Genomic DNA, 22,637 nt, shown 5'->3' with positions numbered 1-22,637 from the left:
TTTATATTCTGTCCTGTGCTTTGCGTTTCCCACTCCGAAGCTCGCTGTCAGGACAGAGTGCCGCCTGAAGTGTCCCACGCACACGCGTGCCCCCACGGACAGCACAGCTGTTCTGTGCTGATGGCCGTCAGGCCGTTCCTGTCTTTCTGTGCTGTGAACAGAGCTGTGCCTGCCTGAGTGTGGCTGTGCGCACGTCTCTAGATGGGAGTCTGAGCTTGTGGCCTCGTGGTCTGAGAAGGCGCCCCGTTAGCTTTGCCGGTAGTGTTTCACCCTGCTGGGGAGGTTGTCCGGCTCACACTCCCACCCCCCAGTGTCTGATGACACCAGGATTTCCTCACTCCCTTGCTGGAATAGACGGGTGTCACCTGACATTCTCACCTTTGCCAGTCAGATAGGTGACAAACAGTCCCATCGTGGTTCTGATGTTAATCAGAGCAAAGTGGGACAGCTTTGTGTTGTTGAAAGCCATCTTGAGCTTCCTTTTCTTGGAGCTGTCTATTCCTGATCATTTTACTTTCTCTGAGAAGGGGAAACTGAGGCACAGGCCAGCAATCCCACAGCAAATACGTGGCAGACGTGGCACTCAAACCTTGGCTCCATTCTGGAGCTCCTAACCCATCTGACACAGAAGAGGTCAAGGGCTTGGCCTCCAGAGCCAGCTTTGTCTCTTACTAGCTACGTGACCCCAGACAAGTCACATCACCTCTCTGTGCCCGGGTGTCCTCATCTGTAAAATGAGGGTGCTAATGATACCTACTCTTAGAGTTGTTTTGAGGATATAAATGTATATTCGGCAGGCAAAATGTATAGTTAAGTGCTCACAGACTGTTAGCTGCATTACTAATAGCTGTATTATTACTATTATAGCTATGTCACCAATAGCCGTGCTATTAATATGAGCAGGCACTCTTTGAGTGCTTTCTGTGAACTAACCTACTGGACCCTCCCATCAACTCCAAGACACACGTGTTCTTATGATCTCCCTTTTCTAGGGAGGAGACTGAGAGCCTGGGGGACCTGCCCCCGGTCACAGAGCAAGAGGAACTGGGATTTGGATGCTGGAGCCCTGGCTCCTAATCACTGTGGCCGCTTCCCTTGCCACCCGGGGCTAAGCCCGAGGGTTACAAAGCTCTCCCTCCTGCTTCCCCCGACCCCCTTCTGCTGTCTCCATTCCAGGCAGGCTGCCCAGGAGCATTCGAGCAGACACCTTGAGGAGTGGGAGCACCGTGTGGGCAGGGTCCTTACCTAGAGACCTCCCGTCCCGGGCCTTCCCTGCTCCTGCCACCTGTCCTGGGAACTCCTGATAAAGTGGCATTGTGCAGCGGTTTTGAGTTCACTTCCCAGCCTGGTTTTGCCACTCCCACGCTTCACTCCCAGAGGCGGAAGGCTGCCGGCCTTCCTGGGCTGAGTGAGGTGCCAGCCCCCCTCCCCTTCCCTTCCCTCCCTCACTTCACCCACAGTCAGAGGTCAGCACTGGGCGTGGAGAGAAAGTAGGACCCTGCAGGCCACTGGCCCCTCCACTGACCCGTCCCCAGGTGAAGACCCCTCCCTGCCCTCCCCACAGGAGGCCCCTGTCGTTCTCTCCCGAGGAACCCTCCTTCCCTGCCACCCACAGGGTCCTCCACAGTTCTGTCGTCCCTTCCCCGCAAATCTTCCACCACAGCCCGGCCCCACGTTATTTGACTCTGAAATGCTGTATATATACACAGTGCTTCTAACACCACTTCTTTTAAAAAACCTTTAAGAATTGTCAATTATAATACGCCCACAGAAAAGTGCATAAAATGCACAGGTAAGTTTAGCAAAGAATTACAAAGTGAACAGCGCTTCCCCACCACCTCGGTAAAGACAGAACACAACCTCCCAAAAGCCGCGCACCCATAACCCCTGTCCATCATGACCACAGTCGTGAGCGCTCTCCTGACCTTGGTGGTCACTGTGTCCTTGCTTTCCCTGATAGTTTTTACCATGAGGTATGCATCCTTGAATTACAGAATGTCATCTTGTCTGCTTTTGAACTTGACATAAATGGAATCTTCCAGTAGTCATTGTCTGTGCTTTCTTTCGCCCTTAGGCCTGTGAGATCCATCTGTGTGCTGAGTGTATCTGTAGTCATTCATCTTTGTTGCTGTATAATATTCTTTTTTTTTCTTTGACACAGAGTCTCGCTCTGTCTCCCAGGCTGGAGGACAGTGGTGCAGTCTTGGCTCACTGCAGCCTCTGCCTCCTGGGTTCAAGCGAGTCACCTGCCTCAGCCTCCCGAGTAACTGGGATTACAGGCGTACACCGCTATGCCTGGCTAATTTTTTTTTTTTAATTTTTAGTAGAGAGGGGGTTTCACCATGTTGGCCAGGCGACTCTTGAACTCCTGACCTTAGGTGATCCACCCACCTCAGCTTCCCAAAGTGCCGGGATTACAGGCGTGAGCCACCGTGCCCAGCCCATATAATACTCTGTTTCTCCATCTCCTGCTGTGCTGGTGCAAGCCATCTCTTTGTAGCATCTCCTGGGGTGCCAGTGCCTGCGTTTCTTCAGGGAATATACTCAGGAGTGCATAGCCCAGGGCAGAGGGTAAGGTAGCTTCGGATTTAGTGGGCGCTGTGACACAGCCTCCCAAGGTGGTCCAATCTGTGTATCCTCCTAGCCGTGGTGACTGAGGATCTTAGTTGCCCCACCTCCTCGCCAACATTTGGTACTGTCAGACTTTTTGGTTGACCTTGGAACATTTTTATTCTTTTTTCCTGCAAAAGTAACACCACTGGTTATCATCGGGCTGAGCCCCTTGTGTTATTTTCTCCTCCCCTTGCTCCTGTCCATTCCGACTCTCACCTATTCTGTGGACAGGAGTCAAGTGCTTATTCCTTTTTTTTTTTTTGAGATGGAGCCTTGCTCTGTCACCAAGGCTGGAGTGCAGCAGCACAATGTTGACTCACGGCAACCTCCACCTCCCAGATCCAAGCGATTCTCCTCCCTCAACCCCTCAAGTAGCTGGGATTACAGGCATGTGCCACCACGCCTGGCTAATTTTGTGTTTTTAGTAGAGACAGGGTTTTACCATGTTGGCCAGGCGGGTCTCAAACTCCTGACTTCAAGGGATCCACCTGCCTCAGCCTCCCAAAGTGCTGGGATTACAGGCGTGAGCCACCGCGCCCTGCCCAAGCATGTATTCTTTGACCAGCTTTGTGCTGGGGCCCAGCGACCGAAGGGTGAACCCAAACAACAGGCAGCCCTCCCCGAGCTCAGTCCGGTGGGAACACAGACCTCCACCACAGAGCAACAGAAAGATAAGCCGGGCTGGAGGCTCCCAGCCCCCATCTTCCCACAGTGACCCCATTTTGGGAACAGGAACCCCCATCCCTTGTCTTGTTTCAGGATTAGGCTTCTCCAAATCTGGCACCCTGTCACCTTGACTCCTGTCTTGCCCCCCCCCCCCCCCCCCCCGCCACATCCAAAGTGTCTGGAAAAACCTGTCACTCTACACGAGAATGTAACCTGGTGCTGCGGGCTCCTCTTCCTCGTCACCCCTCTTCCTCATCATCCCCCTTCCTCATTACCCCCCTTCCTTGTTACCCTCCTTCCTCGACGCCCCCTAGTTCAAGCCACCCTCATCTCCCTCCTGGACCATTGAGGCGTGCTCCCTGCTCCCTCCTCCCCCACTGTCCCCACAGTTGTCCCCACACAGCCAGAGGTAGCCGTGCACACCTGGTCAGGGCAGGAACCCTCCCTTGGCTCCACCTCTCCCAGGAGAGAAGCTTGCAAGGTCCCAGGCGACCTGGCCACTTTCCTGCCTGCCCCGCTTCCCTCCTCTCCTGCCGCCATTCCTGGAACATTCCAGGTGGGTCCTACCCCAGGGCCTTTGTTCTTGCTGCCCCCTGGGCAGGCAGCACCCTCCTTCCCTCCGTTCAGGCAGCCTCTGGTGACAGTGGCCCCCTTGGGGAGATGTTTCTTCCCTGACCATGGGTCCCCAAGAGCAGCCCCTGTCACCCTCCCTCTAGCACCTTCTCCCGGTAACACTCATGGTGGTTACTTACATTATGATGTGTGGGTCTGTTGGTTTGTCTCCTGGCATAACGTAGCCTCAGGGTATGGGGGTAGGGGTAGAACCACAGGGCCTTGCTCTGCCCCTTGCTGTGTTCTCAGGGATTGGGGTGTGGTGGTCTCTCAGTAAATGCTGGTTGACTGACTGGCTGAACTGTAGTAAGCTGGGCTGCCAGAGCGTCTAATGGGGACCTGCACTGGGTGGGGCACACCGGGAAGGTTTTCCTGAGGAGGAAATGCCACTTGAAGGATGAACTTGGCCTGGACTAAGGGAGGAGGCTGAGGCAGCTGCCATTGCAAAGGTCTCCGGGCGGGGGAGTGCAGGGGGCCTTTGAGGAATTGAAGGAAGACAGGTAGGTTGGTTCTTGGGTTGGTCTGGATTCCAGTCTTGACAGCCGTTTGGGCCTCTCTCTGCCTCAGCGTCTTCCTCTCTAGAAGGTGGCTGCTTCAGGTGTTCCTGGACATTCCTGAAGTTATGCTCCTAACACACTTATCCTGGTGCCTGACACATAAATATAAAGGTGGTTGTTTATTTTTTTCCAACAAATTTGGTGGAGTGCTGACCCGTGTGGCCTCCAGGGATGCGGTGGTGGATAAACAGACCCAGTTGCCACCCGTTTGGAGCCTGGCCTCTGGAGCCATCTGGGGCACCCCTGCTTGGAGGCAGAAGGCCTAGTGTGACCTTGGGCCCGGAGAGTCCTTATTCTAGATCCAGGAAGCTCTTCAGGGTGATGAATAGGAAAGACGAATGGAGGGTTTGTGCGTGCCGGCCCTGTGCCCCGGCCAATGCTCCCACGCTGCTGCCTGGGCCTCCCTGAAATCCCAGGAGGTAGCTGCACCCGTGTGACCCATTTCACAGATTAGGAGGTGAGAGGGGCACCAATGCTAAGTCCTTCACCCATTTTGCAAACTAGAGTAGATCTGGTGGTGTCTCCTCTGTGGTCTGATGTGTTTTTCTGGTAGCCAGTCAAGTGGGGCAGCTTTCAGTTTGTTCTTCTAGACTCCTTTGAAGGAAGGGCCAGTTCAGGTCACTTTCCTTTTTTTTATTTTTTTTGAGAGAGAGTCTCGCTCTGTCGCCCAGGCTGGAGTGCAGTGGCGCGATCTTGGCTCACTACAACCTCTGCCTGCCGGGTTCAAGCGATTCTCCTGCCTCAGCCTCCCGAGTAGCTGGGACTACAGTTGTACGCCACCATGCCTGGCTAATTTTTTGTATTTTTAATAGAGACGGGGCTTCACCGTGTTAGCCAGGATGGTCTCAATCTCCTGACTTTGTGATCCACCCACCTTGGCCTCCCAAAGTGCTGGGATTACAGGCGTGAGCCACTGTGCCTGGTGTCTTAGCCATTCCCGACTTTTGTTTTTGTTTTTGTTTTTGTTTTGAGACAAGAGTCTTGCTCTGTCACCCAGGCTGGAGTGCAGTGGTGCAAGATTGGCTCACTGCAGCCTCCGCCTCCTGGATTCAAGCAATTCTCTTGCCTCAGCCTCAGTAGCTGGGACTGCAGGTGCACGCCACCACGCTGGGCTAATGGGCTAATTTTTTTTATTTTTAGTAGAGATGGGGTTTCACCATGTTGGCCATCCTGTTCTCAAACTTTTTTTTTTTTTGTATTTTTGTAGAGATGGGATTTCACCATGTTGCCCAGATTGGTCTCAAACTCCTGAGCTCAAGCCAGCTGCCTGCCTCAGCCTCCCAAAGTGCTGGGATTACAGACGTGAGCCACTTTAATGGGCGTCCAGCCCATTCTTGACTTTTTGTAATTTCCTTTAAATATTAGACAAGCATATTGTCAGTGTATGTATGTGTGCTCGTGCGCACACACCCGACACTGAGTCTCCCAATCCATGAACGTGGTATGTCTCTCCATTTGTTTATGTCTTCTCATTCATACTTTTCCAGCCGAGGCCTTGCCCGCCTCTTGTGGGGTTTTTCCTGGGGTAGTTCATGATGTGGCAGGGAATCTGTGCCCTCCACTCCCACAAGATGCCTTGTACCCTAGGTTTAGCCTTGCTGGCTGAGGACCTCATGGCTGTGGCAGGAGGCCACTTCTCCCATTCTCTGCTTCTTCCCTGGCACCGCCCCTGGACCCTGGCGGAAGGTGGGCAGGGCGCCCAGAAAGGAGGCTGTAATTTTCCTGAACGATTTCAAGGGCTAATTAAAGGTTTGCCTTGACTAATCAGCTTACGGTTTAATTATTAGGGAACAGGCTCTGGGATGCGGGAAGCAGCTCAGCTGGGGTCTCCCCACAGCGTGACAGGAAGGAGCCAGGACCCAGCCCTACTCTGTGGGGGTGGCAGGATACGGGGATACCCCAGCACCCTCCAGTGGGTCAGTGGAGGGTTCTCCATCCCCCTCTGCGCTGTGACAGGTGTGATGGAGATTACAGCCAATTCCTCCCCTGATTCACATCGTCCCCCAAAGCCCATGGCCGGCTGGGGAGGGGCTGGCCCTGTCCCTCCAGCAGCTTTGGCAGGGCCCGCCCCTGCCCACTTTCCTGCAGCACCCCAGCCTCGCTGGTCTTTGTGGAGTGCCCGGACTTCATTTATTCTGTGGGTCTTGGCTTAAAGGTCAGCACCTCTGGGAAGCCTCCTCAGGCCTCCCTCCTGTTGGAGCTGGTGATCAGCCTCACAGCCGCTTGGCAGCTCTCGGGATCACGGTTGTTCATCCACTGCTCCTCCTGCAGACACTGAGAAGTACACTGAGGGGGATGCCTGAGTTGGGCCAGTGTCAGGGTACCCAGCAGGATAAAGGGTTCGAGACCTGGGCCCCAAGAAGGGGGCTGGGAAGGGGTGTTCAGGGAGGACTGAGTGATGGCTTGGAGGCGGCTGGACCAGGAACACCTCCTGGGAGTTTGCAAAGGGGGAGGGGACTCTGGAGATGGCTGTGCCAGGCCTGGCTTCATTCCTTGCATTCCTCAGCAGGCCCCAGACTCCTGATGGTCCTAAGTGGGGGAGGGTGAGCCAGAGAGGGCCTTCTGGGTACTGCCCTCCCCCCACTCCATCAGTCTGTCTCAGTGTCTCTTTGCACCCTCCACCATCCAGGTCTCAGGGCTGGATCCGTCCTCCTGCCCACTCCCCAATCTCCTCACCCTTTGGCTGTGCCTTAGGGTCACCCGGGGTGGGGGTCACTGCAGGGGCCCAAGCCGGACCATTTGAAGCTGACTCTACAGCTGTGGGGTCTGGGCCTTGGGGTTTTTTAATGCTCCCCTGGCAACTCTGACATGCTTCTGAGCTGGGGTGAGAGCTGCTGGCCTGCAGGAATGGCAACAAACGTGTTTTAGCTTTTGGCATGTTCTGGGTGCTTTTCTAGGCTTCTGACATGGAGGGGTTAAGTCACGGCACGCAATGGGGACATGTGACTGTGATTCCTGTGTTCCAGACAAGGCAACTGAGGCCCAGAGGCCTCGAGCTTGGCGATGCAGCCTCTGTCACTGTCTTATCTTCCCATTTCTGGTCTGTCCAGATGTCTGTCTGGGCCCTCTCCGTTTCACCTCTGTCTCTCTCCCTGTTTCTCTGCCTCTTATCTCCCTTCGCCACTCCACCCCCTGCATTTCAGCTTCCCTCCTGCCCTGGCAGAAACTTCCCAGATTTCTATGTTTTGAGGCAGGATCTGGCTGAAGCCACAGAGGGGAGATGGGTTCTGCAGGCCCAGGACATCCTTCTGAGGGGAAAGATGCTGATGTCACCACGCTCACCTCCCTTACAGCTCCTGACACCTGGAGTCTGGGGCTGGGGGCAACCCGCCATCTGACTGACAGTCCAAGGGTGGCTAGAGCTGGCTCTGCAAGCTTGCAGGGGGGACTGTCCCCACGGGTTGACTCTGACACGCCCTGTGACACCAGCCGCCTCTACGGTCCCGGAAGTCCTCTACTGCCAGTTAACGTTTCAGCTCCTGCGGGTAGGACTGCCTGTCGGTCAGTAGTTTATTGCAACAAAAGTTTGTACTAAAAAGGCAAATATTACATTGCAAGAGCGTTTATTATTTGATGGGACTAGGGGGGACTGATAGCCGGTGGTCGCGTATGTCCCCACTCACTGAGGGCTGAGGGCTCCCCTTGCCTCCTCTCCCCCTACCCCTCTCCAGGGAAGGGCTCAGGAGTCCAGCTCCACCTCCAGCCTCTCCCTGCTCCAGCACAGCATCCTCTGACCTTGGGCGAGGCCCTGAGCCTCAGATGTTTCTGAGTTCCCACATCTGGAGCAGGAGGATAATGATTCCTGCTGCCTCCCAGGGCTGCTGGGAGGATGAAGTGAGTCCGCTGTGTGATGCTCAGAACAGGGCCACTGTCATTATGCCATTCTGGTTACTAGTACTCTTATTACCATTACACTTATTAGAGAGGCAGGATCCATGCTTGGATTTAGTAGTTAGGATTCACAGGGTGAGTGATCCATAATTCTTTGCCTTTACGATGAGGTCACATTTCCTTTGAACACCTTTGTATCATGGAAATGTTCACACATACTCAGAAGAATGGTCTCGTGCCCCCCTGGGGTCCCTGTCAGCAGCTCAGCAGATAGCAGCTGTGACTAGGCCTTGTCGCCTGTGCCTGTACTCCTCACCTCCCTGATTATTTCAGAGCAAATCCCAAACGTCATATATCCAGAAATATTCCACACTTTCCTAAAACAAGCCTGCCTCAGTCTCCTCATACTTCCCCAGTTGTCTTATAATCCTTTTTCTTTTTTTTGAGGCAGAGTCTCACTCTGTCACCCAGGCTGGAGTGCAGTGGTGCGATCTTGGCTCACTGCAACCTCCGCCTCCTGGGTTCAAGTGATTCTCCTGCCTCAGCCTCCCGAGTAGCTGGGATTACAGGCAGGTACCATTATGCCCGGCTAATTTTTGTATTTTTAGTAGAGATGGGGTCTCACCATATTGACCAGGCTGGTCTTGAACTCCTGACCTCAAGTGATACACCCACCTCGGCCTCCCAAAGTGCTGGGATTACAGGCGTGAGCCACCGTACCCTGCCATAATCCTTTTTCATTTGTTTTTTGTTGTTGTTGTTTGAGACAGAGTCTCACTCTGTCTCCCAGGCTGGAGTGCAGTGGCACAATCTCGGCTTACTGCAACCTCCGCCTCCCAGGTTCAAGCACTTCTCCCTGCCTCAGCCTCCCGAGTAGCTGGGATTACAGGCACAAGCTTTGTATTTTTTAGTAGCGACGGAGTTTCCTAGGCTGGTCTCGAACTCCTGACCTCAAGTGATCCACCCGCCTCGGCCTCCTGAGTAGCCGGGACCACAGGTGTGCGCCGTCATGCTCAGATACTGGCGTCAGCTCTTTGGCTTGCTTGTTGTGGTAGTTTTTCTACAGGCGACCTAGGCCGTTTGTCCTGGAGTTTTGCAGTCTGGAGCCAGCTGATAGATCCTTGTGGTGTCATTGCACGTGTTCTCTGTCTCTGTGCTTCCTGTAAGTTAGGTCTTAGGTCTAGAGGCTCGATCTGATGCAGGTTCAGTTTCTTCTGGCAAGCACGCTTTCTTAGGTGGTGCTTGGATGAGCATCAGAATTACTTAAATGTCTGCATGACTGTCAAGTTCACTTTTCAAGTAAAAATTAAGTTTTTTTTTTAAAAAGCGAGTAGGTTGAGAAGAACACTCTGAAGTCACTCCTAGTAAGGCTGGTACCCAGATCCAGCAGAAGTAGGGTGGGAGGGACCAAAGGACTGAGGCTCGGGTCCCCCACTCCCCACCCCCCGGAGCCTGGGAGCAATGGGCTGGGTGCCCCAGCTTCAAGTAAACCAGTGGCATTAACATGTGGGCCTCTGGTTCCTGCTTTGCTAGGGCCGCAGGCCTCCAGCTGAGAGCTGCTGCCACCCACCCTGGCAACCCCTTCTGCATCGCGTGGTGGTGACACCTTCAGAACAGAGTGGTCTCCCACCCCAGCTCTACCCTTGGCTGCCTGTGTCACCCTGGGTGGCTTTCCCAGCCTCTCTACCTGCTTCCTTCTCCACAGCCTGATGGTGGCCGTACGTCCCTTGGGCTGTGGTGACTGGGCCTCTGGGAGCTGCCCTTCCACTTCTGCATTTTAATATAAACCTCTTTGACCTCAGCTGCTCCATTCTCCGCTCCCTTCCAGCCACTCGGATTCCAGTCCTGGGGGCCTCCTCACTGACCGTGCCCTCCACCTTTAGTGCTGTTCCCTGGCACTCCGCATGGCTTCCTCGCCTGTACCCCGTCTTTGCTCAGACGCCACCCCCTTAGAGACCTCCCCGACTGTGCCCTCTGAAAGAGCACCTTGTCACTCTGTCCCTTCTCCCACTTGTTTACTTACATATTGTGTTCCCACTAGAATGTCAACTCCAGGAGAGCAGAGACTCTTGTCTTATTCACTGCTGTGTCCCCGGTGCCTAGAACAGTGCCTGGCACCTGCTAAGTGCATATTAAGGAGTCGTTGCTCATTGGATAGAAGCATTAAAAAAACAAAAAGCCTGGGCGCGGTGGCTCACGCCTGTAATCCCAGCACTTTGGGAGGCAAAGGTGGGTGGATCACCTGAGGTCGGGAGTTTGAGACGAGCCTGGCCAACACGGTGAAACCCCATCTCTACTAAAAATACAAAAAAATTAGCTGGGCGAGGTGGCAGGTGCCTGTAATCCCAGCTACTTGGGAGGCTGAGGCAGGAGAATCGCTGGAACGCAGGAGGCGGAGGTTGCAGTGAGCCAAGATCGCACCAACGCGCTCCAGCCTGTGCGACAGAGCAAGACTCTGTCTCAAAAAAAAAAAAAAAAAAAGAATTGTTGAGTACATGAATGAATAAAAGAAAGAAAATGACTGGGCACAGTGGCTCACATCCCAGCACTCTGGGAGGCTGAGGTGGGCAGATCACTTGAGCCCAGGAGTTTGAGACCAGCTTGGGCTATAGTGAGACCTCCGCTCTACAAAACATTTTTTAAATTATTGTTTTAAAATAATTTAAAAATTATTTAAAATTTAAAAGGGCGTGGTGGCATGTGCCTGTGGTCCTAGCTACTCAGGAGACTGAGGTGGGAGGATTGCTTGAGCCCAGGAGTTGGAGGCTGAGGTGGGAGGATTGCTTGAGCCCAGGAGTTGGAGGTTGCAGTGAACTATGATGGGGTTCTAGCTACTCAGGAGGCTGAGGTGGGAGGATTGCTTGAGTCCAGGAGTTGGAGGCTGCAGTGAGCTCTGATTGCACCACTACACTCCAGCCTGGGTGACAGAGCAAGACCCTATCTCAAGATAGATAGATAGATAGATAGATAGATAGATAGATAGATAGATAGATAGATAGATAGATAGATAGATAGATAGATAGATAGATAGATAGATTAGATAGATAAGATAGATAGATAGATTAGATAGATAGATAGATGATAGATAGATAAGATAGATAGATAGGGTTAAGCCAGTCGACTTTGGTCCTGGTCAGACCTGCCATGGAATCCCAGTTCTGATACACTCGCCGTGTGACTGAGGGCTGACACGTCTTCTCTCTGAGCTTCACTCTCCTCGTCTGCAAAATAGGGTGTGAACAGCACCCTCCTCGCTGCCTTGTTTTGCACCAGGATGGAGCCTGCACGTAACACTTTGTAGTGGTCTCGCTGCTGTCCTGTCTCCAGCACGGGGCTCATGAGCCAGCCAGAAGCCGTCCCTGCCAGGGGGATGCTTGACCCAATCTTCAGTAATAACTCCTTCCACTCTGGGTGACCAGCTGTGGTGCCCCAGGGCAGGGACTTGTTGATCTGGGTTTGTTCCGGAGACCAGAAGGGCTTCCTGAGGACTGGGATTGGAGCAGGATTGAGAGTGCCTGGTATGTGGAGAGACCTGGCTATTGTGGCCTGAGTCCGAGGGCTCAAGGGCCAGCTGCTTCCCGGCCTTTGTCTTCCTTGCAGGAAACAGGCCAGGAGTTACAAGGGGCCGGAGGATGCTGCTGTGGTTATGGTGGAAGTTACAGCTTTGGGAAGTGTGCATGTGTGTGTGAGTGTGTGTGTGTGCACTTGTACGCATTGTAAAGAGAGACTGTTTGCAGACACATGCAGATACAGAGAAAGCTTTCAGTTGTCAGGATCGCTCTCCCGGTTTTTCCTGCGTGGTGGTGTAAAATCTGACATGTGTACAGAAAAGTGCGTAAAACCTCCATGTTCAGTTTAATGAATAATTACAAAGCAAACAGCCATGAAACTACCACCCAGATCAGGAAGACAGGCATCACCACCTCCCTGAAAGCCCTCTCCTCCACCTGCCCTTCCCAGTGCTAACAAAAACATTCTCCTCCCTTTCTTTTCATTGTTACCTCTTTTTTGGTGAATTGTGAAAGATTTCAGACACCCCCAAGAGAACAGAGAATCACCTGCTGACCACCCTCAGGCGCGCTGCCCAGCTAAAAGACGAAACGCTTGCTGTGGGTGCAGCCCCCAGGTGCCTCCCCCAGGGCCCCAGGCCTCGCTGGCCCTGCGTCTGCTTCCTTAAACAGTGTCCGGCATTGTTCTGCAGGATTTCAAACTGCGTGTAAATGGTACGAGGCCGGCGGCACTTGGCTGCAACTCTCTCAATATTTTGTTCTTGAGATTTCTCTGGGTGGAGTAATGAAGCTCTGTGCCAGGAGGAATGGTTCCCAACGAGGGTCAGGGCACCACCACCCCTGGCCAGAGGAAAGCAGCTGTGCCCTGGGGGGGGGGCCCCAGGAGGACGCTCTGGGCTCCTCTCACCCAGGCCCGCAGCCCCCTGCTCCACGTGGGTTTGAGGCGGCCACCTCCAGTGGAAGTGGTAGAGTGCCGTTGGCTTCCTAGGGCACCACATGGGACTCAGTTACAGCCGTGATGTGAAGGGGCCCTTCCTGAGCTTATGTAAGGTGTCATGGGGCGCTGGTGCCGCCTGGGGCCTGTGTGCACCACGGAGGGGCCTTCTCTGGAGGAGGGCATGGATCAGCAGCTGGGGACAGGAGGGCCTCTTCTCTTCCCGTACCGCCCTCCCCCCGCGCCCGCCCACTCCCCACCCTCACCCGCCCTGTTAGCCAGGCTCACACAGCCTTTCTTGGGGAGGCCCTCTGGCGGGGAGATTACTCTCAAAGGCTCTGTATCTGGCTGGCCTGGGATTGCCACCCAGCTCTGCCACCTTCTAGCTGGATGGCCCTGGGCATGTGTTGACCCCTGCCCCACCTCTGTTGGCCTCAGTTTCCCCATTTGTAAAATGGAATTGTGTAAGGGTTATTTCATCCGTGCAAAGCACTCGTAGAAGCTAGTGTGTGGAAGCCTCTTAATGAGCCTTAGCTGTTAGTATCTTTCTCATGCCTGCCATTCATTCACTCATTTCTGTTGATAGTCACTTTTTGCCTCCTCTGAGTCCAGCCCTGTCAGGCTGAGGTCCTGTCTTCATGGAGCTTATAATACAGTGAGGGAGACAGACATGGTACTAGGCAGTGACAAACCAGAGTGACCTTGGAAAGCACAAGCCAGAGTGTGACAGCTGTGATGGGAGAAGACCCAGAGGACTGTGGGAGGCTCTGGCTCCAGCCTAGGAAATCAAGGAAGGCCTCCTAGAGGAGGAGACTTCAGAGCTGAGGCCTGAAAGAGGAGCAGGGTTAGTTTGCAGAACATTGTCCCAAGGAGAGCAAATAGCATGTTCAAAGGCTAAAAGATGGGAAAGGGTCTGGCATTTTAAATAAACCATTACTATTTTTCAGAAAACTTGAAATTTTGAGATCATTGTAGATTCTCCTACAGTTGTAAGAAGTAACTCAGAATGGCCAGGCGCGGTGGCTCATGCCTGTAATTCCACCCCATTTGGGGAGGCCAAGGCAGGAGGATCGTTTGCGCCTAGGAGTTCGAGATCAGACTGGGCAACCTGGGGAGACACCATCTCTTCACAAAATAGAAAAACTTATTTGGCTGTGATGCTGTGCACCTGGAGTCCCAGCTACTTGGGAGGCTGAGGTGGATCACTTGAGCCTGGGAGGTTGAAGCTGCTGTGAGCTGTTAATGGCACCACTGCACTCCAGCCTGGGTGACAGAATAAGGCTCTGTTGGAAAAGAAAGAGAGAAAGAGAGAGAGGGAGAAAGGGAGAGAGGGAGGGAGGGAGAGACAGAGAGAGGGGAAGGAAGGAAGGAGAGAAGGAGAGAAGAAGGAGAGAAGGAGAAAAGGAAAGAAAAGAAATAATACAGAGAGGAGGTCTGGCGCGCCTTTACCCAGTTTTCCCCAATGGTAACACACCTTGCAAAACTGTAGTACCAGATACCAGAGTGTCGACTGACATTGATACAGTGAAGGTATAGAGCATCCATTCAATCACAAGGATCCCTCGTAATACCTTCTCATAGCTACACCCTTCCCCTGCCCATCCCTAACCTCTGGCAACCACTCATCTGTCTGTTCCCCCATTGTTAGGATTTTGTCAATTCAAGAATGTTACGTAAGTGGAGCCACCCAGTATGCACCCTTTTTGCATTGACTTATCCCCTCAGCATGATTCTCTGGAGGTGCGTCCACATTGTTGTGCTGATAGTGACTACTGAGTAGTATTCTGTGGTCTGGATGCGCCACCGTTTAACCATTTCCCATTGGAGGACATCTGGGTTTTTCTAATTTTTTGGCTATTACAAACAAAGCCGCTATAAACCTTGACTAACAGGGTTTTGTGTGAATGTCAACTTTTGTTTCTCTGGGGCCAATACCCAGAGGTACAACTGCTGGGCAGCGTGCTGGTTGCATGTTTTAAGGAAACCATCAAACCGTTTTCTAGAGTTGCTGTACCATGTTATATTATCACCAGCAGCAGGTTCCCCGCGTCCTCACCAGCATTTGGTGTTGTCACTATTTTTTATTTTAGCTCTTCTAATAAGTGTGCAGTGATAACTCATTGTGGCTTTAATTTGCATTTCTCTAATGGTAATGATGTTGATTAGCTTTTCCTGTGCTTATCTGCCATCTGTGTATCCTCTTCAGTCAAAGGTCTCTTCATGTCTTCTACTCATTTTCTTATTGGATTGTTTTCGGGGTTTTTTTTTTTTTTTTTGGCTGTTGAGTTTTGAGTTTTCGCTGTTGTTCTTTTTCTTAGCCCCACCAGGTTCTCATATGAGATCTTTATCTATTCTCTCTTTTTTTTTTTTTTTTTTCTCACCTCCGATACTGGATTACAGGCATGTCCACCACTCAGCATTGTGTGTTTTTCCGCCTCACCATGTTGGCCAGAGGCGTGAGCCACCATGCCTGGCGAGATCTTTATTCTACATACTAGTCTTTTGTCAGACATGTGGTTAGCAAATATTCTCTCCCAGTTTGTAGCATGTCTTTTAATACTTTTCATATGAACTTTTGCAGAGCAAAAGTTTTTGATTTTGTGTTAATTTTTTTCTTTTATGGACTATGCATTTGCTGTCAAGTCTCAGAACCCTGTGCCCTGTCTTAGGTACCAAATAATTTTCTTCTTCTTTTTTATTTTTTATTATTTTTATTTTTATTGTTATTTTATTTTTTTGAGAGAGAGTCTCGCTCTGTTGCCCAGGCTGGAGTGGGCTCACTGCAGCCTCTGCCTCCTGGGTTCAAGCGATTCGTCTGCCTCGGCCTCCCAAGTAGCTGGGACTACAGGTGCCCACCACCACGCCTGGCTAATTTTTGTATTTTTAGTAGGCACAGGATTTCACCATATTGGCCAAGCTGGTCTTGAACTCCTGACCTCGTGATCCACCTGCCTTGGCCTCCCAAAGTGCTAGGATTACAGGCATGAGCCACCACAGCTGGCCTGCCTTTTTTTTTTCCTCCATAAAAGTTTCACAGTTTTATATTAAGTCTGTGATCCATTATAAGTTAATTTTTGTACAAAGTATAAGTTTTGGATTAAAGTTCTTTTTTTTTCCCCCTTTAGCATATGGATATCCAGTTGTTCCAGCAGCATTTGTTGAAAATCCTGTCTTTCCTCTGTTGTATTGCTTAGGCTTCTTTCACAAGAATCAGTTACCACGATGAGATACTACATCACACCTACTAGGATGGCTGCTGTCAAAAAAACAAAAATAACAAGTGTTGGGAGGATGTGGGGAAATTGGAGCCCCGTGCATTACTTGTGAGAATGTAAAATGGTGCTGCCGCTGTTCGGCATAGAATTACCTCATGACCCAGCAATTCCGCTCCCAGCTGTTCGTCCAAAAGAATTGAAAGCAGGGACTTGAACAGATATTTGTACACCCAGGCTCATCACAGCATTATTCACAAGAGCTAAAAGGTGGAAACAGCCCCATGTCCATCAGTGGATGAATGGAGGAACAAAAGATGGTATACACGATGGAATATTATTCAGCCATAAAAAGGAATGAAATTTTGGGTAGAAAGCTATCATGTGGATGGTCTTGAAAACATTATGCTTAGTGAAATCAACCAGACACAGAAGGAGAAATCCTCTATGATTCCACTTGTACGAGGGACCTAGAGTAGGCAAATACAAAGAGACAGAAAGCATGCATAGAGTCCCAGCTATTCTGGGGGGCAGGAGGATCACCTGAGCCCAAGAGGTTGAGTCCAGCCTGGACAACATAGTGAGACCCGGTCTCTTAAAATATATGTATATAGGCCAGGCACAGTGGCTTACGCCTGTAATCCCAGCACTTTGGGAGGCCCAGGCAGGCAGATCATGAGGTCAGGAGATCAAGACCATCCTGGCTAACACGGTGAAACCCCATCTCTATTAAAAATATAAAAAATTAGCTGGGCGTGGTGGCGGGTGCCTGTAGTCCCAGCTACATGGGAGGCTGAGGCATAAGAATGGCTAGAACCTGGGAGGTGGAGGTTGCAGTGAGCTGAGATCGTGCCATTGCACTCCAGCCCAGGCAACAGAGAGAGACTCTGTCTCTAAATAAATAAATAATAAAATATATGTTTATGTATATATAGAGAGAAAGAAAGTAGAACAGAGGTTATCAGGGGTTGAGGGGAACAGGGAGCTGTTGTTTAATGGGTACATAGTTTTTGTTGGAATGATAAACGTTTGGATATAGATAGTGGTGATGGTTATAAAACATTGTGGATGTATTTAATGCCACTGAATTGTATACTTACATATGGTTAATAATGATAAATATGCTGTATATTTTACCATAATAAAAATAAAATTTTGAAACCCGGTAGGTATGTTGGTGTAGATCTGTTTCTGGGTTCACTGTCCTGTTCTGCTGCTGTGTCACTGTGACTGTCCCACCCCATCTGGGTTACTTGCTGCAGCGTTGGGAGAGGGATTCCTCTGGCTTTCTCTCTCTCTCTTTTCTCTTTTTCAAGATTGAGCTCTTGAAAAAAGAGCTCTGGGACCTGGCATTTTGGAGCTTCTCTAGGGTTCCGCGTGTAGAAGATGGCACTGTGTTGGGCCTAGGTTCAGAGTCATCCTTGACACCACCTCATCCTCAGCCTGTGTCTGACTCATCAGCGAGTATTGCCTTTTCTTGGTAGACATAGCCCAGGTCTGTACCCCTCTCTCCACTGCCGCTGTCCTGGCTGCCTCACAGTTGCCCCAACAGCGCTACCTCCTTGTCACTCATCCTCACGCCTACTGAGGCCCCTTGATCCCGTCCTTCACAGGGCAACCAAAGTTACATCTGTAAAACCCAGGCCTGGACCAGGTGGAGTGGCTCCCACCTGTAATCCCAGCACTTGGGGAGGCCGAGGTGGGCAGATGGCTTGAGCTCAGGAGTTCGAGACCAGCATGGACAACGTAGTGAGACCTTGTCTCTAAAAAAATAAATAAACAAAAATTTAAAAAATACAAAAACCCAGGCCTGTCCTTGGCACCCACGTTGTCTCCCCTTGCTCTCTCATGATCTGCCTCCACCACACCATCCCCGTTCAGGCCTGCTGCCCCCCCATCCCTCCAGCCAGTGTGTGTCAGCTGGACTTTCACATTTTTTGTGTGTGGTGCTTGACTATAAGCCTGATGGGGTAGGGCCCACACTGCACTTCTGCCCCCGCACAGGCGGCACGTGATAGACATGCATTAGATTTCTGTCGGTGGACTCCGTGAACGTGGGAAGGAGGTTGCGTGTGGCCAGAGCAGGTGATTGGGGGCGGAGAGTGTGCAAAAATGAGGACAGAGAGGTGGGCGTGACCTTGGTGAGGAGACGGCTTTAGCTCTGTGGGCCTGAGTAGGTTTTTAGCAGGAGAGGATACAATCAGATTAGATTTACAAAGGTCTCCCTGACCTAGCAGAAAAAGGCAAAGGCTTTGAATAGACACTTAGCGGAAGAGGACATTCTGATGGCTTTTATAAATATGATAAATGCTCAACCCTACTAAATAGAAAAATACAAATGAAAACTAGGCTGAGGGGGGCCAGACCTCACATATCAGCAAAGATCAGAGATACTGGCCATGCCCCGTGCTGCGAGGCCGAGGGAAGATAGGCCCTGGCACCGCCGAGGGGCTGTGAGTGGGGACAGGCCTCACGCAGGGTCGCTTGGCAGTGGTGAACTTTACTGGACATTTACCCACAGACAAACTTGCACACCTGTGAAGTGAGAGCTGCACACAGTGAGTGTTGCTGCATCATTTATAAGAGCAAAAGACAGGAAACCACTACTCTGGCCCCATGGGGGCTAGCTCCAGACATCACAGTCCTTCCACGTAGCTGCCAAAGCAGCAAGGCAGTGCTCTGCCAAGATCAAGGCAGGGAAAGATCACCAAGACACACATATATATGCAGCGTGTCTGTGGTTTCAGTTACCCGTGACCAACCATGGCCCAAAAGTACATGGAAAATTCCAGAAATAACCAATTCATTTGTTTGATTTATTTACTTTTTTGAGATGGACTCTCACTCTGTCACCCAGGCTGGAGTGCAGTGGCACTATCTCAGTTCACTGCAACCTCCGCCTCCTGGTTTCAAGCAATTCTCCCACCTCAGCCTCCCGAGTAGCTGGGATTACAGGCGTGCACCACCACGCCCAGCTAATTTTTGTATTTTTAGTAGAGACGGGGTTTCACCATGTTGGCCAGGTTGGTCTCAAACTCCTGACCTCAAGGAATCCGCCCAAAGTGCTGGGATTACAGGCGTGAGCCACTGCACCGGCCCAACAGCTCATATATTTTAAATTGCACACCATGCTGAGTTATTATGATTTTATTATTTTTTTTTTTTGTAGAGACGAGGTCTCCCTATATTGCTCAGCTGGTCTCGAACTCCTGGGCTTTCAAACGATCCTCCTGCTTCAGCCTCCCAAAGTGCTGAGATTACAGGCAGGAGCCACCGCACAGCCTTGTGATGAAATCTTGAGCCATCCCACTCTGTCCCGCCCGGGACATGAATCACCTTTCTTACCCCACATATCCATGGTATATGTGCTACCCATCTGTGGCTACTCAATAGCTTTCTCGGTTCTCACATCTACTGTTGCGGTATCACAGTGCTTATGTTCAGGTAGCCCTTATTTCACTTAACATTGTCCCCAAAGTGCAAGAGTAGCGATGCTGGCAATTTGGATACGCCAAAGAGAAGCCATAAAGTGCTTCCTTTAAGTGAAAAAGGGGAATGTATTGAACCTCATAAGGAAAAGAAAAAAAATTGGATGCTAAGGTTACTAAGCTTTACAGTAAGAGCAAACCTTCTGTCCATGAAATTGTGAAGAAGAGAAAGAATTTGTGCTAGGTTTACTGTCACACCTCAGACTGCGAAAGTTACAGCCACAGAGCATAAGTGCTTGGTTAAGATGGAAAAGGCATTACGTTTGGGGGGTGGAAGACAGGACCAGAAATGTGTTCCAACTGATGGCAGTCGGGTTCAATGTTATCCACAGTTTCAGGCATCCAATGGGGGTCTTGGAACATACGCCCTGCAGATGAGGGGAACTACTGTATATATAGTCGGCCCTCAGTATCATGGGCCCTCAGGATCACGGGTTCTGCACCCACCCATTCAACCAACCAAGGACTGAAAATTTACGATGGAGGGCCAGCTTTTCCACCCGCGGTTATGGAGGGCTGACTGAGGGACGTGAGCATCCCTGGATGTGGTGCCCCCTGCGGTTGTTCTGAAGCCAATCTCCCTCAGCTACCGAGGAAGAATTGTATAAATATATAAATTTTTTTTTTTCAAATCATAATTATAAATTGTTAGGATACACAGTGGAAATTGCATAAAACATAAATGTATAGCAAAACCAGTTACTATAAAGGGAAAAATCTATGTAGCCACCCCTCCAGGTGAAGAAACAGATGGTGCCAGCCTCCCCCAACCCCCAAAAGCTCCCAGTCCCTCCCTTCCCCCACAAGCATCCACTCTTTTTAATTTTAATTTTTTTTGAGACAGACTCTCACTCCATCACCCAGGCTGAAGTACAGTGGTGCAATCTCGGCTCACTGCAACCTCCACCTTCTGGGTTCAAGCAGTTCTCGTACCTCAGCCTCCCGAGTAGCTGGAATTACAGGCATATGCCACCACACCTGGCTAATTTTTGTATTTTGTTGTTGTTGTTTTATTTTTTTGAAACAGAGTCTCACTCTGTCACCCAGGCTGGAGTGCAGTGGCACCATCTCGGCTCACTGCAACCTTCGCCTCCCAGGTTCAAATGATTCTCCTGACTTAGCCTCCCGAGTAGCTGGGATTACAGGCACCCACCGCCACGCCATGCCAATTTTTGTATTTTTAGTGGAGACGGGGCTTCACCATGTTGGTCAGGCTGGTCTTGATCTCCTGACCTCAGGCGATCCACTCGCCTTGGCCTCTCAAAGTGCAGGGATTACAAGTGTGAACCACCCCACCTGGCCTTAATTCTCTAAAAACGTAGAGATGGGGTTTCACAATGTTGGCCAGGCTGGTCTCGAACTCCTGGCCTCAAATAATCCGCCTCGGCCTCCCAAAGTGCTGGGATTACAGGCATGAGCCACCGCGCCCAGTCCAACTCTCCCGACTTTTGAGGCCATCATGTGCTTGCTTTTCTCTCTGTTTGCCACCTCTGTATGCAGCCTGAAGCAGTTTCCTTTTGCCTGGTTTTGAACCTTAAAGTCCGAGGATGGAGTATTGTTTGATGTTTTTGCCTCTTCTGTGTGGCGTCTTCTTTGATGCTCATCCGCATGTAGCTGTAGTCATTCATTCATTTTCCCTATCACTTGCGGTGCCATGGAGACTTCATTTGACACCTCCTGGGGGCGAGCATTTGTCTTCTTTCTGGTCTCCTCGCGCATGCTGCCTGCCCCATGGGCCTGTGTTATGCTGGAGTGTGTACCCAGGACAGCTCCTGCTAGGTCAAGCGTATGTCCCCACTTCCGCTGGATGCTGCCAAGCTCCAGCCAAACGCCAGCAGCGTGGGAAAGCCACGGAATGTTTTCAAGAAGAGCAAAGTACACAATATTGTGTGTCGTGTGGCTGCCATTTCTGTTGTTTTTTTAAAAAGCAGGTAATCATGTGTGTACCCATACGCACATGTAGGATCTCTCAGAAAGGAAAAAAAAAAACCCGAAAGTCTAGTAGGGGTTGCCTCCAGGGCTGATCTGGGCCGGGAGGGAGGAGGACATCCTGTCAGTTTACCCTTTGGTGCCTTTTGGCTTTTGAACCGTGTGCCTGTATTACAAAGACAGAGAGAAGGAAAAGAAGGAAAAGGGGTAGATGAGCGTAAATGTGGTAAAGTGGGAATCTGAGAATCGCCCAGTGCAGCTCCCTCTCCATCGCTTGGGGACCTGTTTCCTGCGGCTGTCCAGAGCTGTCCAATCCCCACCCATTCCCCGCCAGAGCCCAAACCTGCCCGTCTGGTTTGCAGAGCTGCCCCACCTGGCTCCTCCCCGGGTGGTTACTCGACAGATGCCCCACCCCCCACCCCATGGGGAGGCGGTGGCCTGAGATCTGGGACTTCTGGATCTAGTCCCCTGGACCTGCCCTGCTGTGGTCCAGAGCCTGGCCCAGCCCCTCCTTGGACTTCCTCCTCACTGTGGGCAGGGGGTAGACAGAGGTGGAGATGGGAGTTCCAGGCCCTGAGAGCAAGCGCTGGCCTCCCTGCCCACGTTCTGTGTGTGGAGATAACATCTGCCCTCGAGGAGTTGGCTGCGGGGGCAGGGGTGTGCCAGAGCAGGGCAGTGGGGAGGACCCAGGCGCCTCTGTCTGCCATGTGCCGGGGCACTTGCTCACTGTTGTCCGTGGATTCACCATGGCCTGGGCGCCCATCCTGGGCCCGGGCACCCAGCAGCCTTGGTCCCTACCGCCTACCAGACTGGAGTCCCTGGTGGAGCCCCTCTAGGATGTCAGCTCCCCTGGGCAGGAAGTTTTGTGGAGTTTGCAGTGCTGAATTCTCAGGGCCTCCCACAGGCGTGCCTGGTATGTGCCTGGAGCTCAGTGAATGAATGAGAGGTGGGCAGGCTGCAGACAGCGACAGCCTGGGTGGTCAGGGCTGGCATGGGGAGGTTCAGGGTGGAGTGTGCAGGGCTGGAGCCCGGAGGATACCTGACCCAGCCTGGGGTGGCAGGGAGGGCTTCGTGGAGGAGCAGGTGCCTCAGGTGGGGCCAGAGGGTGAGAAGGGATGAACCAAGCAGCCCTCCGGAGGCCTCGAGGGGAACAGACAATGTTCACAGGAGAAATAGTTACACCTGCGAGCTCTGCCTCGGGCCAGCCTTTGCGCTGGAGGTGGGATTTGAAGGGGAGGGAGGGATGCAGCGGAGCATCTTTTTCTTCTGTTCCTGAATGGGGGTTC

General features: G+C 51.7%; 1 protein-coding gene across 6 annotated transcripts in view; it reads left to right on the top strand.

Moving 5' to 3' along the window:
* PAK4 (p21 (RAC1) activated kinase 4) overlaps window positions 1-22,637 on the top strand; it is a 52,857-nt gene that overhangs the window by 6,816 nt on the left and 23,404 nt on the right. The window contains exon 1 of one of the 6 annotated variants that reach the window (XM_058426874.1): window positions 22,187-22,264. The exons of the other annotated variants lie outside the window; for them this stretch is intronic. The gene's annotated coding sequence lies outside the window, so the exon portion shown is untranslated. Of the gene's footprint in view, window positions 1-22,186; window positions 22,265-22,637 lie in introns of those variants that run through there. 6 annotated transcript variants of the gene reach the window in all.

Source organism: Hylobates moloch, unplaced genomic scaffold, assembly GCF_009828535.3.
Source record: "Hylobates moloch isolate HMO894 unplaced genomic scaffold, HMol_V3 SCAFFOLD_13, whole genome shotgun sequence".
Classification (NCBI taxonomy): domain Eukaryota; kingdom Metazoa; phylum Chordata; class Mammalia; order Primates; family Hylobatidae; genus Hylobates; species Hylobates moloch.
This window is presented reverse-complemented; position numbering and strand designations above follow the sequence as displayed.